At 40.8% G+C, this 15,471-nt stretch overlaps 1 pseudogene; it reads right to left on the bottom strand.

Annotated features, from left to right (window-relative positions):
* Positions 1–10,618, bottom strand: part of LOC128045544 (calcium-binding mitochondrial carrier protein SCaMC-1-like) — a 62,408-nt pseudogene extending 51,790 nt beyond the window's left edge.
* Between the last annotated feature and the right edge of the window lie 4,853 nt (positions 10,619–15,471).

Below are 15,471 nucleotides of genomic sequence, written 5' to 3'. Positions count from 1 at the left end.
GAGACCTAAAGAATAAGCAGGGGATATCCAAGTGAAGGAGCTGGAATGGGTCTCCCAGACAGAAAGAACAGTTTGTACAAGGGTTGAAGCAATGGGACTCCAGGGTGTTTGTTGCTGTTGTTGTTGTTGTTGCTTAAGACTGAAAGCTCAGTCGGCCTGGAGCACAGAGTGGAGGGAGAGTTCTGGATGACGAGACTAGAGAGGTGGGCCAGACCACGTGGAGCCCTGTGGACCACAGAAAGGAAACAAGATTCCATCTTAACCCTAGGAATAGTATCGATTATTAACATGGATATGAAAATTCTAAATGAAGTGATAGCAAATCAAATTCCTCTGTATACTTAGAAGAGCAACAAAAACCATGCTTCTGTGAGTAAATCCAACAAAAGTTATATAAGAGCTTTATAGAGAATATATAACATTAAAAGACATTAAAGAAGATCTAAAAATAAAGACATACATAATATTCAGGAAACAGAAAATGTAACATCATAAGTACATCACTTCTCCCCCAAATGGATCTATAAATTACATGCAATTGCAATCAAAATTCCAAAAGGGGGGAATTAAATTCCCGGTGGTCCAGTGGTTAGGACTCCATGCTTCCAGGGCAGGGGGCACGGGTTCAATCCCTGGTTGGGGAACTAAGAATCCCACATGCTGCATGGCGCGGCCAAAAAAAGTTCCAAAAGAGGTATATGAGTGTATGTATGCACATGTGCATATTTATATATGTATCCAAATAAGCTGATTCTAAAATGCATATAGAAGATTAAAGGGCCAAGAATAGCATTGACATTATTGAAGATGAAGAAAGTAAAACCAGATATCAAGATGTATTCTAAAGTGATAGCAATTAGGAGATGGTAATGATGCATAACAGACAACAGCCAATGTAATATAGTAAAGAGATGAGAAACACATCCACATACAGATGGAAATTTAATAATATGACAGAGGTAAGCATTTCAAATTGTGGGAAAAGGATGAGACCAGTCAATTAATGGTGATGGAACAACAGACCATATAGAAAAAAATGAAACTGGCCATGTAATTTTATAACATACATGAACATCAATTACAGATGAGTTAAAGAACTAAATGTAAAATGCAAAATTGTAAAAATAAGATACAGGTTAACATTTTTATATCCCAGGGTAAGGAAGAATTTTTCAAGGTGTTAAAAGCACATGCATAAAAGAAAAAGATGGACAAATATGACTACATTAAAACTGAAATTTTCTGCACAATGACAAAAACACAAAAAATGAATTTAGAGTAAGAAACAAGCTGGGAAAAGACATTTGCAGCACATATAACCATCATAGGATTAACATCCAGAATTTACGAAGGAACAGCTACAAACCATTAAGAAAACGATGACCAATTCAGCTTAAAAGTAGGCAAAAGACTTAAGTAATTCATAGGAAGCTAATATCCAATGGCCAGCTAATACATTAAAAGATGTTCAGACTCACTAGCAATGAGGAATATAAGTAAATTAAATCAAATTATATTAAAACAACAAGACAATATTTCTGACCCATGGGTTTGGAAAATATTTAAATATTAGAAGACTATAGTATCAAGTAATAGGAAGGAAATACATTTCTAGTAGAATACTAAATTGGTACAACCACTCTGGAGAAAAATTTGTAATATCTAATTAAAGGTCTGTATACCCTACAGTTAAGCAACTTGACTGCAAGTAATAAACAAGATGATGTATATGAGACTATTCATCCCAGCATTGTTTTGTACTAGTAACAAAACAAGATTTTTAAAAAAATTTTTTTCAGGTATCATATAGGAAGTCCAAATTTCAAAGGGGAAAGTGATCTGTGCATGTTTTTTTTTAAATATTTTTGCATATATTTACCATTTTATTGTGTGTATATATAGATGACCATATAGGAAATTGATATTTGTAATAGTGGATGTTAATACTTTTTACATAACATTACTATTTAAATTGCAAACAGATTTTTCTCAGGATTAGTTTGAAAAATAATCTGAATTGTCATCTTAACATCCATCTATAGGGAAGTGACTAGTTCTATTACTCAAACTCGTTTCCTCAGCATTGAAATGACTTAATAGAACCCTCGTGACCTGCTGCAAAAATTTTCCTCTAAAGAAAAGGTTATGGTGGCAAATGACATTTATTTTATTTTGTTAAAATAGAAAAAAATATATGTACTATGTACTTTTGTGTAAACACTGAAAAATCTCTAGTCATCTCTAAGAATTAACTTGCAACTGTTTCTATAGTGCTGTTGTCTTGGGCAGTGGGCAGTTACATGACTTCGTGTTTGTTTCCTTTGCAGTCTTTTTTTTTTTCTTCCTAATAGGGAAAAAAAAAAAAAAAGGCCACCCGCATCTGGTCCCATTCCAGTTGCAGTGAAACCTCGAGTTCCACAGACTTTGCGTGCTGGCTCCTCTAACCCTGTGTGCTGCGTGTGCTTGTTTTTCTCATCTATTCTTTTTTAAATTCATGCTTAACTACTGTGGGAGAGAACAACTGTAAACAGCTTTAATTAAATCATACTTATAAAAAACTATTTTCTTAAACTCCAAAAAAAAAAAAAACCTAAATTCTATCAGGAGAATTCATAAGTAAATTGAATCATATACATTAAATAGAAGCTGTACACTGACTAAAATGATTGATGCTATAGACATCAACATCAACAAATCTCTAAAATATAATATTTAGTAAAAGTGATTTTAAAAATATGCAGCATGCCACCATTTAAATAATGTCTTAAAATATGAGAAGCAGTATCATACTTTAAGGATATGCAGGTAGTAAAATATACAGAGATAAAAATGTGTATGGGGATGATAAGTTCAGGACAGTAGTTACTTCTGGCAGAAAAGAAGGAAATGGGTTTAAAGACACTGAAAACTTCAGCTGTCTGTAATGTTTTCTTTATTTGAAAAATCTGAACCAAATATGGCAAAATGTTAAATATGACAAACCCAGTGATGGTATGGTTGTTTGTGATAAAATTCTCTATTGGTCTGTATGTTTCTTAAATGAAACAGTTCATAACAAGTTAGCTTTATCTCAGGAATGTTTAATGTCAGATCTACAACTATAGTACATTAAATAAATAAGTCAAGTTAAGGGTTTCCCTGGTGGCTCACTGGTAAAGAATCCACCTGCCAATGCAAGAGACACAGGTTTGATCCCTGATCCAGGAAGATCCTACATGCCTGGGAGCAACTAAGCCTGTGCACCATAACTGAGCCTGTGCGCCACAACTGAGCCTGTGCGCCACAACTGAGCCTGTGCTGTAGAGCCCAGGAGCCACAACTGCTGAGCCTGAGCACTTTAGAGCCCATGCTCCGAACAAGAGAAGCCACAGCAATGAGAAGCCTGTGCGCGGCAACTAGAGAGTAGCCCGTGCTTACCACAAATAAAGAAGCCCATGCAGCAACGAAGACCCAGCACAGCCAAAAGTAAGTTTTTAAAAAATAGGTTAAGTGAAAAAAGTGGTATAGTTGACAAAATTCAGCTCTCTTTCCTAGTAGAGATACTTTTCTTCAGTGTTTTCTTATGTGTCCCTATCATAACTTTCGCCACTCTGCAACTCAGCTCCCCTCAGCCCCACAGACTATTAGCTCTGCAAGGATGGGCACCAGGACCATATCGTTTATACCACTGAATCTTCACTGGCTACTGCATGTGTCACAAAAAGCATCAATCAATATCTGATTGATAGGTGACTTGATTGAGTGGATGCTTGATGGACTGATTAATAGCATAAAGCATATGATCTTACAAAAAATAGATATATGCATAAATATAAAATAAATATAAAATTATATCAATGGATTAATATTGCAGAGGTGGATTATGGTGACCTTGAGGAAGTTGCTTAACCTCAGTAAAACAAGGAAAATAATAGCCTTTGCCTCTAAAGTCTTAAGAGACTTAAAGCTGATAATATATCATATAGAACAGTGATAGCAAACAGATGATTATGAGCCATTATTCATGTTTTCATAAAATTTCCACAGTTTTCACTTTCATAATGAAAAAGCTGTTTGGGTTTTTGTTTGCTTGTGGGGTTTTTGGTTTTTTGGTTGTTTGGTTTTTGGTTTTTTGGCTACACTGTACAGCATGAGGGATCTTAGTTCCCCAACCAGAGATTGAACCCACAACAACCCCTGCAGTGAAAGCGCAGAGTCCTAACCACTGGACTGCAAAGGAAGTCCCAAAAAGGTTTTAAAGAAAGAAAGTGAAGTCGCTCAGTCAGGTCTGACTCTTTGTGACCCCATGGACTATAGCCCAACCAGACTCCTCCATCCACGGGATTTTCCAGGCAAGAATACTGGAATGGGTTGCCATTTCCTTCTCCAGGGGATCTTCCTGACCCAGGAATTGAACCCAGGTCTCCCGCATTGCAGGCAGACTCTTTATTGTCTAAGTCACGAGGGAAGCCCAAAAGGTTTTAAAGTAAATAAAAATTAATTTTAAAATGTATATAATATGTAAGGGCTGACCTTTCAAGAGTCTTCAATGCCTCTTTTTCAGAAATATGTATACCTATTAAGTTGAGACTACTGATAATTTCTGAAGGATCAATCACGCCTTTAAAGGAATAAAGAAAATGAGCATCAGCTGGAAGGTTTGAAAATATGCAGAGGCAAACAGTAACGCAGTATTCAGCACATTGTCACAACGTGCCATAAAACATCAACATCCCAATTACTTTTTCTACTTGCCCAGACAAAGAGACTGGAAAGTCCATATGACATTTCTTATATTAATAAATAAAAAGTTTATCTCCAATACTGCTTAAATAAGTCATTCTTGTCTCTTCTTTCCCTCAGCCTACTACACATTCAACCACCAAATGTGGTCTGTTCTGTGCCTAAGTGTTTCCCAAGTCATTTATTTCCATCAACCCAGTCACACAGTAGCTCAAAATGCCAGTCCATGCTCTACACAAATATGATGGGGTTACTACCCCCACTACTGAAAACTCTTCAGAGGCTTCCCACCTCATTCCCCTTTATGATCAAGTCCAGAAACCTTTCCAGACCCCAAGGCTCTCCATGATCCTACCTGTGCCAGCCTCCCAGCCTCATCTCTGACACTTCCCCTTGCTCTCAGCTTCACCCTCACTGGTCTTCCTCTAGTTCCTCAGACATGACCTACTCCCCCTAGGTGACCACAGCCTCCCAACAAGCTATTTCCTCTGCCTGGACCACTCTTTCCTACTCTTCACTAAAGTAACTTCTACTGATCTTTCCAGACTCAGCTTAACCACCATTGCCACATGGAGCTTCATGTAAAAACCTTACCAAAATGAAATAAATATTTCTCAGATCTTTAGCTAAAAAGCGTATTACTCAAAGGGTATAACCTTTTTGTTGGTGGTTTTCTTTTTGAAAGGTAGTGTGTAAATAAAAGCAACATCATTTAAAAATATTTCTTAAAAGTAATAATAAAACAAATGACAGAATTAAATAAATGAGTTTTCAATAACCTTTCAGAGAAGCCAAACACCTAAAAATAAACCTTTACTAAAACACAATTAATTTTTGGATAAAATTACTAGTTGTATTAAAAACAAACCATCATTATTTGTGTCCAAACTCTTAAAAGTCAATTTCATGTTTATCTCATTATCTTTTATGTACTGAATAAATGTGCCAAGGTCCAGCAGATTATGCTCATTATCAACCACAGATTTTAAAATTATCTACAAGAAAGAAAAAATGATATTACAGATACATTCATACAAGGTAAATAACAAATTACAGCATTTAAATATTTATATATTTATCACATGTAAATCGACCTGCCACAAATTACCAGTGCCTTATTTTTAGAGTAAAATTTCTAACACTGAAAACATAGAATCTTTGAGTACTGGAATTTTAAAGAACTTTAGCAATTGACTACTCTTCTACTCAACAGCCATGCATGTATTCATTCACTCAATAAATATGTAAGGAACTAAACGCTTGAGAAACAGAAATGAGTCAGCAATAATCCCAGTGCTCCAGAAGCTTACAGGCTAACAGGGAAGACACCAAAATCACAATGGTAGAAAATGATCAAGCATCAGAGGGTGACAAAGGTGTGAGTGCTCTGAAGAAGGGACAGAGATAGAAGGGACTCAAATATTTTTAAAATGAATAGCAAAAGGTGAGCAAACAAAGAAACAAAGGTGTGAGAAATGTAGCAAAGATCACCAGCCATCCACCAAAATTCCTCATTGCCTTCTTTGGACACGTGGCTAGTTTACACTTCCCAGTCTCCCTTGCGGTTAAGCATGGTCCTGTGACAAAGATCTCTCCAACAGAATCCAAGTGAAAGTAATGTGTGCCACTTCTAGGCCTAGCTAATAAAATCCTCTCACATGTCTTCCCCTATGCTCATTCCTTTCACCAGCTAAATGCAGATGATGATGAGACCCTTGAACAGAACATAGTCACAAGAGAGAAAGAACCTGGATCCCTGCATATCTGCAAGTTGGAGAATTGTCCCACCAAACACAACACCCTTCAGGAAATCAGGAAACCTTCAATACCATACTAAGAGGTTTACACTTTTCCCACCAACATTGTCCACCCCTGAAGAGGAGGGTTATGAACTAATGAGATGTACTTTCAGAAATGTCATATGATGGCAGTGTGGAAGAAGTGATGCTGAGAGGTAAGGGCAGGAAGACTGGTTATAAGTCTGTTACAGTAACAGGTGAGAGATAAGGGCAGGAAGACTGGTTATAAGACTGTTACGGTAACAGGTGTGAGACAGTAGACTCATCATAATGGTCCTATGAGACAGGCACTAATAAGATCCCTATTTTATGGCTCAGGACACATTATGAGAAGGCCAGAAATCTGAGGACATTGATGCCAGTTCACCTCTGCTTCCTCAGTGAAGTAAAGGGCATGGTCAGCTGGAAGGGAGGAGCAAGGAGGTTGGGATAGGCAGGGTCTCTCAACTCTGCCACGACTGACACTTGAGACCAGATAACTTTGTTGTCCTGTGCATTACAGTATGTTTAGCATCATCTCTCACTACATCCATAAGGATCATGAACTCCTTATTGCCAAATTCAGGCTTAAACTGAAGAAAGTAGGGAAAACCACTAGACCATTCAGGTATGACCTAAATCAAATCCCTTATGACTATACAGTGGAAGTGACAAATAGATTTAAGGGACTAGATCTGATAGACAGAGTGCCTAATGAACTATGGACAGAGGTTCATGACATTGTACAGGAGATAGGAATCAAGACCACCCCCCAAGAAAAAGAAATGCAAAAAAGCAAAATGGCTGCCTGAGGAGGCCTTACAAATAGCTGTGAAAAGAAGAGAAGCGAAAAGCAAAGGAAAAGCGATAAGCAAATTCATACCCATTTGAATGCAGAGTACCAAAGAATAGCAAGGAGAGATAAGAAAGCCTTCCTCAGCAATCAATGCAAAGAAATAGAGGAAAACAATAGAATGGGAAAGACTAGAGATCTCTTCAAGAAAATTAGAGATACCAAGAGAACATTTCATGCAAAGGCGGGCGCAATAAAGGACAGAAACAGTATGGACCTAACAGAGCAGAAGATATTAAGAAGAGGTGGCAAGATACACGGAAGCACTGTAAAAAAAGATCTTCATGACCCAGATAATCATGATGGTGTGATCACTCACACTCACCTAGAGCCAGACATCCTGGAATGTGAAGTCAAGTGGGCCTTAGGAAGCATCACTAAGAACAAAGTTTGTGGAGGTGATGGAATTCCAGTTGAACTATTTCAAATCCTGAAAGATGATGCTGTGAAAGTGCTGCACTCAATCTGTCAGCAAATTTGGAAAACTCAGCAGTGGCCACGGGACTGGAAAAGGTCAGTTTCATTCCAATCCCAAAGAAAAGCAATGCCAAAGAATGCTCAAACTACCGCACAATTGCACTCATCTAACACGCTAGTAAAGTAATGCTCAAAATTCTCCAAGCCAGGCTTCAGTAGTATGTGAACAGTGAAATTCCAGATGTTCAAGCGGGTATTAGAAAAGGCAGAGGAACCAGAAATCAAATTGCCAACATCTACTGGATCATCGAAAAAGCAAGAGAGTTCCAAAAAAACATCTATCTCTGCTTTATTGACTATGCCTGCTTTATTGACTATTTGACTGTGTGGATCACAATAAACTCTGGAAAATTTCTGAAAGAGATGGGAATACCAGACCACCTGACATGCCTCTTAAGAAACCTGTATGCAGGTCAGGAAGCAACAGTTATAACTGGACATGGAACAACAGACTGGTTCCAAATAGATAAAGGAGTACATCAAGGCTGTATATTGTCACCCTGCTTGTTTAACTTATATGCAGAATACATCATGAGAAACGCTAAGCTGGAGGAAGCACAAGCTGGAATCAAGATTGCTAGGAGAAATATCAATAATCTCATATATGCAGATGACACCACCCTTATGGCAGAAAGTGAAGAAGAACTAAAGAGCCTCTTGATGAAAGTGAAAGAGGAGAGTAAAAATGTTGGCTTAAAGCTCAGCATTCAGAAAACTAAGATCATGGCATCCAGTCCCATCACCTCACGGCAAATAGATGGGGAAACAGTGGAAACAGTGCCTGACTTTATTTTTCTGGGCTCCAAAATCACTGCAGATAGTGATTACAGCCATGAAATTAAAAGACCCTTACTCCTTGGAAGGAAAGTTATGACCAACCTAGACAGCATATTAAAAAGCAGAGACATTACTTTGTCAACAAAGGTCCGTCTAGTCAAAGTTATGGTTTTTCCAGTGGTCATGTATGGATGTGAGAACTGAACTATAAAGAAAGCTGAGCTCAGAAGAATTGATGCTTTTGAACTGTGGTGTTGGAGAAGACTCTTGAGAGTCCCTTGGACTGCAAGGAGATCTAACCAGTCTATCCTAAAGGAGATCAGTTCTGGGTGTTCATTGGAAGGACTGATGTTGAAGCTGAAACTCTAATACTTTGGCCACCTGATGGAAGAGCTGACTTGATGCTGGGAAAGATTGAGGGCAGGAGGAGAAGGGGACAACAGAGGATGAGATGGTTGGATGGCATCACCAACTCAACGGACATAGGTTTGGGTGGACTCTGGGAGCTGGTGATGGACAGGGAGGCCTGGCATGCTATGGTTCATGGGGTCACAAAGAGTCAGACAGGACTGAGCAACTGAACTGACTGACTGACTCATTCACTCACTACATCCTTCACATCACACACATACATCTCCCAGTGTCACAACCATCCAAAATGTCATGTCTCTGAGGGACAAAATCACCCCTAGTTGAGAACCACTGGGATAAATGGATAGAAGATAAAATTGACAAGCTGCTAAAGCAGAAGACCCAGCTCTTGCCTGAGAAGAGAGATGGAATAACAAGATTCTGGGGCTGCATTCTGAAGGAAAGCATAACTTCATCAGCTTGTTTGATGATTCTGTGTAACACAAAGTGAGTGCAGCAAAAAGCCTTGGACACACAGAATCCAGTGAAAGCAATATATGTTATATAAAATTAGGACTGGAATCTGTGGTTGGTTGGGCCTTAGTGATCAAACCATCAGTTTCCATAAAAAAAATGTTAGATAGCATTAATCCATCCCCCATTTCTCTGGTATACACTACATAAATCCTAAGAACTATGGTGTATAAACTATGTGTTACTGTGCTGACTGTATGGTTTTTCTAGATTCAGTGTTCTCTGCTCTCACATCCATCATTCAATTCAAGCCTACCAGATGGAAACTTATTAAATACTATTTCCCATAATTCAACGTAATTCAGTCACCTCATAAGGAAAATATTTCTATAAAGCCTGGTGTACTGTCACCTTTTCAAACTCATGTGCACACATGTTCCCATGGCGCTGCTGAAGCCACTAGTCTCTTAGAGAAGATTTAAGTAAAACAAAGACTTTATTTTTACTGTAAGTCAGCTAATTAAACATACAGTTGTGGAAATGAGGACCCTCTGAGAATACAATAGTGAGTATTGATATTGTCACGTGTTGAGCTTAAGGATAACTCTACGGTGTAAGGTATAGAGCAGTACAGCGACTTCTACTGCTAAGTCACTTCAGTCGTGTCCGACTCTGTGCAACCCCATAGACGGCAGCCCACCAGGCTCCCTCGTCTCTGGGATTCTCCAGGCAAGAACACTGGAGTGGGTGGCCATTTCCTTCTCCAATGCAGGAAAGTGAAAAGTGAAAGTGAAGTCGCTCAGTTGTGTCCCACCCTCAGTGACCCCATGGACTGCAGTCGTCCAGGCTCCTCCGTCCATGGGATTTTCCAGGCAAGAGTACTGGAGTGGGTTGCCATTGCCTTCTCCGACAGCGACTTCTAAACGGACAGGTATTGGTTTTAACTGGGGTTTCCCAGGTGGCTCAGCGTAAAGCATCTGCCTGCCAATGAAGGAGTGGCAAAGCATGTGGGTTCAATCCCTGGATCTGGAGGATCCTCTGGAGAAGGAAATGGCAACCCACTCCAGTATTCTGAGTAGCAAGTGCACACACAGGAAATTCCCAAAGGTGTTAGTGGGGAGCCCTTCAGTGCCAGCCCCACTACCCAAGCTATGGGACGCCCTATGGGACGCTCAGGAGGGGCCATCAAGACAGACTCTTGGAGTTTCCAAGAGCAAAATGAATTTGCGCCCAGGCCCAGGCAGTCGGCTTCCTCCAGGGGTTCCCTTAACCTGTAGGAATGCCTAGCAAACCTTTTGTGTTTTGATGGCTTGGACCCTGTTTTTAGGTAAGACTGCTACATGTTTCACCGGAGCAGCTCACTTATAGGACAGAAACGTGTGGAAAAGTGTTCCACCAGCGGGCGGTCTCTGGTGAAGCAGCTCACACCAAAAAACGTCTGGGGACTGGGCCCCAAAGAGATGAGGGGGTCTTCTCCGCCCCCACCCCCATATCACCCCTGCAGAGCCTCCCGCCCCGCACGCTCCCTGAGGCCTGAATGCACCAAGGCCCACCTCCTCCTCCCCGCCCGGAGGGAAGCCCAGGGCCTCCAGTCCTTCCTGCAGTTCCAAGATGTCCACCATCCCGTCCCCGCGGCGGCCCAGCTTCTGGAAGAGCTCTTCGAAAAGGCTGTCGAACTCGTGTTCCTGGCCAGCCACGGTGGGCGGCAGGAAGCCTCCTCTGCCACGCAGCATGGTCACGCAGCGCCAAGGGAACCCCGAGAAGTGAGAAAGCCCCACCCGCAGGCCGAGCCGGGAGCCTCCGAGGGGGCGGCCCTGCGGGCGGTGTAGCAACTGCCCCTGGAACGCGTGGTCCGACGCCTCTGGGTTCCGCGCCAGCGGGCGAGGAATGTCCCCTTGGTTCCGGGTTTGCTTCTGCCAGTCTTTTTTTTTTTTAATGCGGTTAATGTTTGGCTGGGGATTCCCAGACAGCACAGTCTTAATTCAGACTTTAAAGTGACTGAGGGTAGTCCAGGGTTGTGAATTTCTAGGGGAGGTTTTTTTTTTTTTTTTTTTTTTTTTTCAGTTTTGTTCTCAGAGCCGAGGTTGATGGAGATCAGCCTCCGTGAAGCTACCCTGGGTCTATTCTCTCTCTTCCTTTTTCTAGGCCAAAGCTTCATCTCCCATTCCCATGGAGTTGTTGAAATCCACACCTCTTAGTAACCAAGGGAGAAAATATGAGGACTTCTTTTTATATTTATAAAAAGGGGGAAATAAGCTTTCTAATATCTAACATGAACTGACAATTGCACATATATACAATATTTAAGTAAGTATACCAAAAATGACAGTGATTGAACAAAGAAATTTATCTAGTGTAATGGAAGCCATCACCCAGTCAATGGGCCAGTGAGCTAGTTGAAGGGCTGGCAAGAAAATCAGCAGCAGTGATTTTCAGCAAAGAAAGCCATCAGGAGCACTGCTCAAACCGAAAGAACAGAGAAGACACAGCAGTGGAACAATGGAGACCAGCACTGAACACATACAGGAGACTAACCAATGCCAACCAGTGTGCTCTCAGAATCTGCGCAGGCCGTTTGTCCCTCAGTCTCAATGCTGCAGATTCACAAGTAAGCAACATCCCTCCCTCTGATCCCCAGATGCACTCCAGTTCAGTTCAGTTCAGTCGCTCAGTCGTGTCCAACTCTTTGCGACCCCATGAATCTCAACATGCCAGGCCTCCCTGTCCATCACCAACTCCCGGAGTTCACTCATATTCACGTCCATCGAGTCAGTGATGCCATCCAGCCATCTCTCTTAGGGGAAGAATTAGTGAATACTTCTTGCCTGGAGAATCCCATGGACAGAGGAGCCTGGTAGGCTACAGTCCACGGGGTCGCAGAGTCTGACAGGACTGAGCGACTTCACTTTCACTTTTCACTTTCATCCAAAAGGACGTAGACACTATCTAAAGCAGAGTCCCCAGCCTCCAGGATCTAATGCCTGAAGAGCTGAGGAGGGGCTGATGTAATAATCGTAGAAATAAAGTCCACAATAAATGTAATGCACTTGAATCACCCAGAAACCATCCCCCAGCCCCAGTCCAGGAGAAAAAGTCTTCCACAAAACTCGTCCCTGGTGCCAAAAAGGTTAGAGACCACTGATCTAAAGGGGCTAATTCTGAGTCTAAGCTTTAAAAGAAATTAGATATTTGGTTAACTTTTCACCCCATTATCTAACACATAGGGTCAGGAGAAAGACCAGTTTAAGCAAATAAAGTGCATTTTCTGTACATATCTGTATTTAATATGAGCTGAGATTTAGAAGTCTTTATCCCATTAGTAGGGCTTCCCTGGTGGCTCAGCTAGTTAAGAATCCTCCTGCAATGCGGGAGACCTGGGTTTGATCCCCTGGGATTAGTGCCCTTATAAAAAAGATCATGGAGAGATCCCTTGCTACTTCCTCCCTGTGAGGACCTAGAAGACAGCATGTACAAGCCAGGAATTAGGCCCTCACCAGACACTGAATCTGCCAGTACCTTGATCTGAGACTTTCCAGCTTGGTTTACAAGACACCCAGTCTATGACCTTCTGTTACAGCAGCACTCCTGGGCTGAGACAGTACCAAAACAGCACCAAAGCAGAGAGCTGCTACTGAAAAACTGAATAAAATTAAAAGCTGGGACTGAAAAATATCTTTCAGATTTGGCAAGAAATGTACCAGCATTTTTAATAAATTGGAGAGGCACAAACCAGATTGAGGAGAGTTAGAGACTAGATGGATGGATCTTTACCTCGTGCATGTATGGGTGCTCAGTCGCTTCAGGGTGTCTGACTCTTGTGACTCTGTGGACTGTAGCCCACCAGGCTTCTCTGTCCATGGGATTCTCCAGGCAAGAATACTGGAGTGGGTTGCCATGACTTCCTCCAGGAGAACTTCACAGTCCAGGGATCAAACCCATGTCTCTTATGTCTCCGGCACTGGCAGGTGGGTTCTCTACCACTAGCACCTCATCATAATATGCACAAAAATAAATTCCAGGTGAATTGGATGCAAAGTTAAAGTGTGAAACCTGAAAATATTATGAAGAAAATTTGGAAGAATATCTTCGTGATCTCAGTGTAGAAAAGGAGTTCCAAAACAAGACATAAAAAGTATAAGCCATAAAGCACAAATTTGACAAAATTGAAAACATCTGTGCATCAGAATTCATCACTTAAAATGGTGAAAAAAATGAATTACAGAAAATACAAGCTTACAAACAACAAAAAATAGTATTCAGAGTATGTAAGGAAGCCTATAAATTGATATGAAGAAGACAGTCTAATAAATGAACAAATAAAATAAACAGGGAATCACACTGAGACCTACAATCTAGTAATATTTTCATCTTGCCGGTGTCCTCACCCCATTGTGTCATTCTTTTCTTACTTCCACTTAAATTCGATAATCTATTGTCTTGGTCAATACCTTTTATATCCCTTTAAATTTTTGGTCCCTTTTCCACTGCCTTACTCATTTGGCAAAGCTATAACCTTGAGTGAATTCAGCTCTCCATGTTGCCTGCAGCTTCATCCCTTATCTGTGGCTGACTACAGCTGTAGATGCCCTTCCTCCTGTGCAGCAACAACAATAACAAACAGTGCAAGTTCTGTTGAGAGTTTGTAGAAACAATGATGGAAAGATGATGGGGACCCAGGCTCTTTGAAGAATGACTTCCACTTCTTCAATGAATGAATGAAGGAATGGTGAAAATGAGGATGTTAAGATATAAGGGAAATATACAACTTGATGGCTATAGTTAATACTGCTGTATTGGTTCATTTGAAAGATTCCAAGAAGTCCCATCACAGGGAAAGAAAATTGTGTTGTTTTCTTCTTTTTCTTTCTGTTTTTTTTTTAAATCCATGAGATGGTGGATGTTAACTAAACTTAGCACGGTAATAACTTCACAATAAATGAAAGTTAAGTCAGTATGTTTGTACACCTTAATTTTATGCAGTTATAAGCCAATTATACTGGTTCCAAATAGGAAAAGGAGTACGTCACGGCTGTATATTGTCACCCTGCTTATTTAACTTATATGCAGAATACATCATGAGAAACGCTGGACTGGAAGAAACACAAGCTGGAATCAAGATTGCCGGGAAAAATATCAATAACCTCAGATATGCAGATGACACCACCCTTATGGCAGAAAGTGAAGAAGAACTAAAAAGCCTCTTGATGAAAGTGAAAGAGGAGAGTGAAAAAGTTGGCTTAAAGCTCAACATTCAGAAAACGAAGATCATGGCATCCGGTCCCATCACTCCATGGGAAATAGATGGAGAAACAGTGGAAACAGTGTCAGACTTTATTTTTGGGGGCTCCAAAATCACTGCAGTTGGTGCCTGCAGCCATGAAATTAAAAGACCCTTACTCTTTGGAAGAAAAGTTATTACCAACCTAGATAGCATATTGAAAAGCAGAGACATAACTTTGCCGACTAAGGTCCGTCTAGCCAAGGCTATGGTTTTTCCTATGGTCATGTATGGATGTGAGAGTTGGATTATGAAGAAGGCTGAGAACCGAAGAATTGATGCTTTTGAACTGCTTTTTGAGAAGACTCTTGAGAGTCCCTTGGACTGCAAGGAGATCCAACCAGTCCATTCTGAAGGAGATCAACCCTGGGATTTCTTTGAAAGGAATGATGCTAAAGCTGAAACTCCAGTACTTTGGCCACCTCATGCGAAGAGTTGACTCATTGGAAAAGACTTTGATGCTGGGAGGGATTGGGGGCAGGAGAAAAAGGGGACGACAGAGGATGAGATGGCTGGATGGCATCACTAACTTGATGGACATGAGTCTGAGTGAACTCCAGGAGTTGGTGATGGACAAGGAGGCCTGGCGTGCTGCGATTCATGGGGTCGCAAAGAGTCGGACACAACTGAGCAACTGAACTGAACTGAACTAAGCCAATCATATAATAAAATTGGGGATATCTATCTTTACCACTTAACGAAAAAGATGTGAGGGAGAGAGAGTCAGAAAAAGAGGGTGTGAGGGCCAGAAGTTTGAAGAG

Source organism: Budorcas taxicolor, chromosome 3 (assembly GCF_023091745.1).
Source record: "Budorcas taxicolor isolate Tak-1 chromosome 3, Takin1.1, whole genome shotgun sequence".
In the NCBI taxonomy this organism is placed as follows: domain Eukaryota; kingdom Metazoa; phylum Chordata; class Mammalia; order Artiodactyla; family Bovidae; genus Budorcas; species Budorcas taxicolor.
The sequence above is the reverse complement of the archived record's forward strand: the minus strand, read 5'-3'. Positions and strand labels throughout refer to the sequence as shown.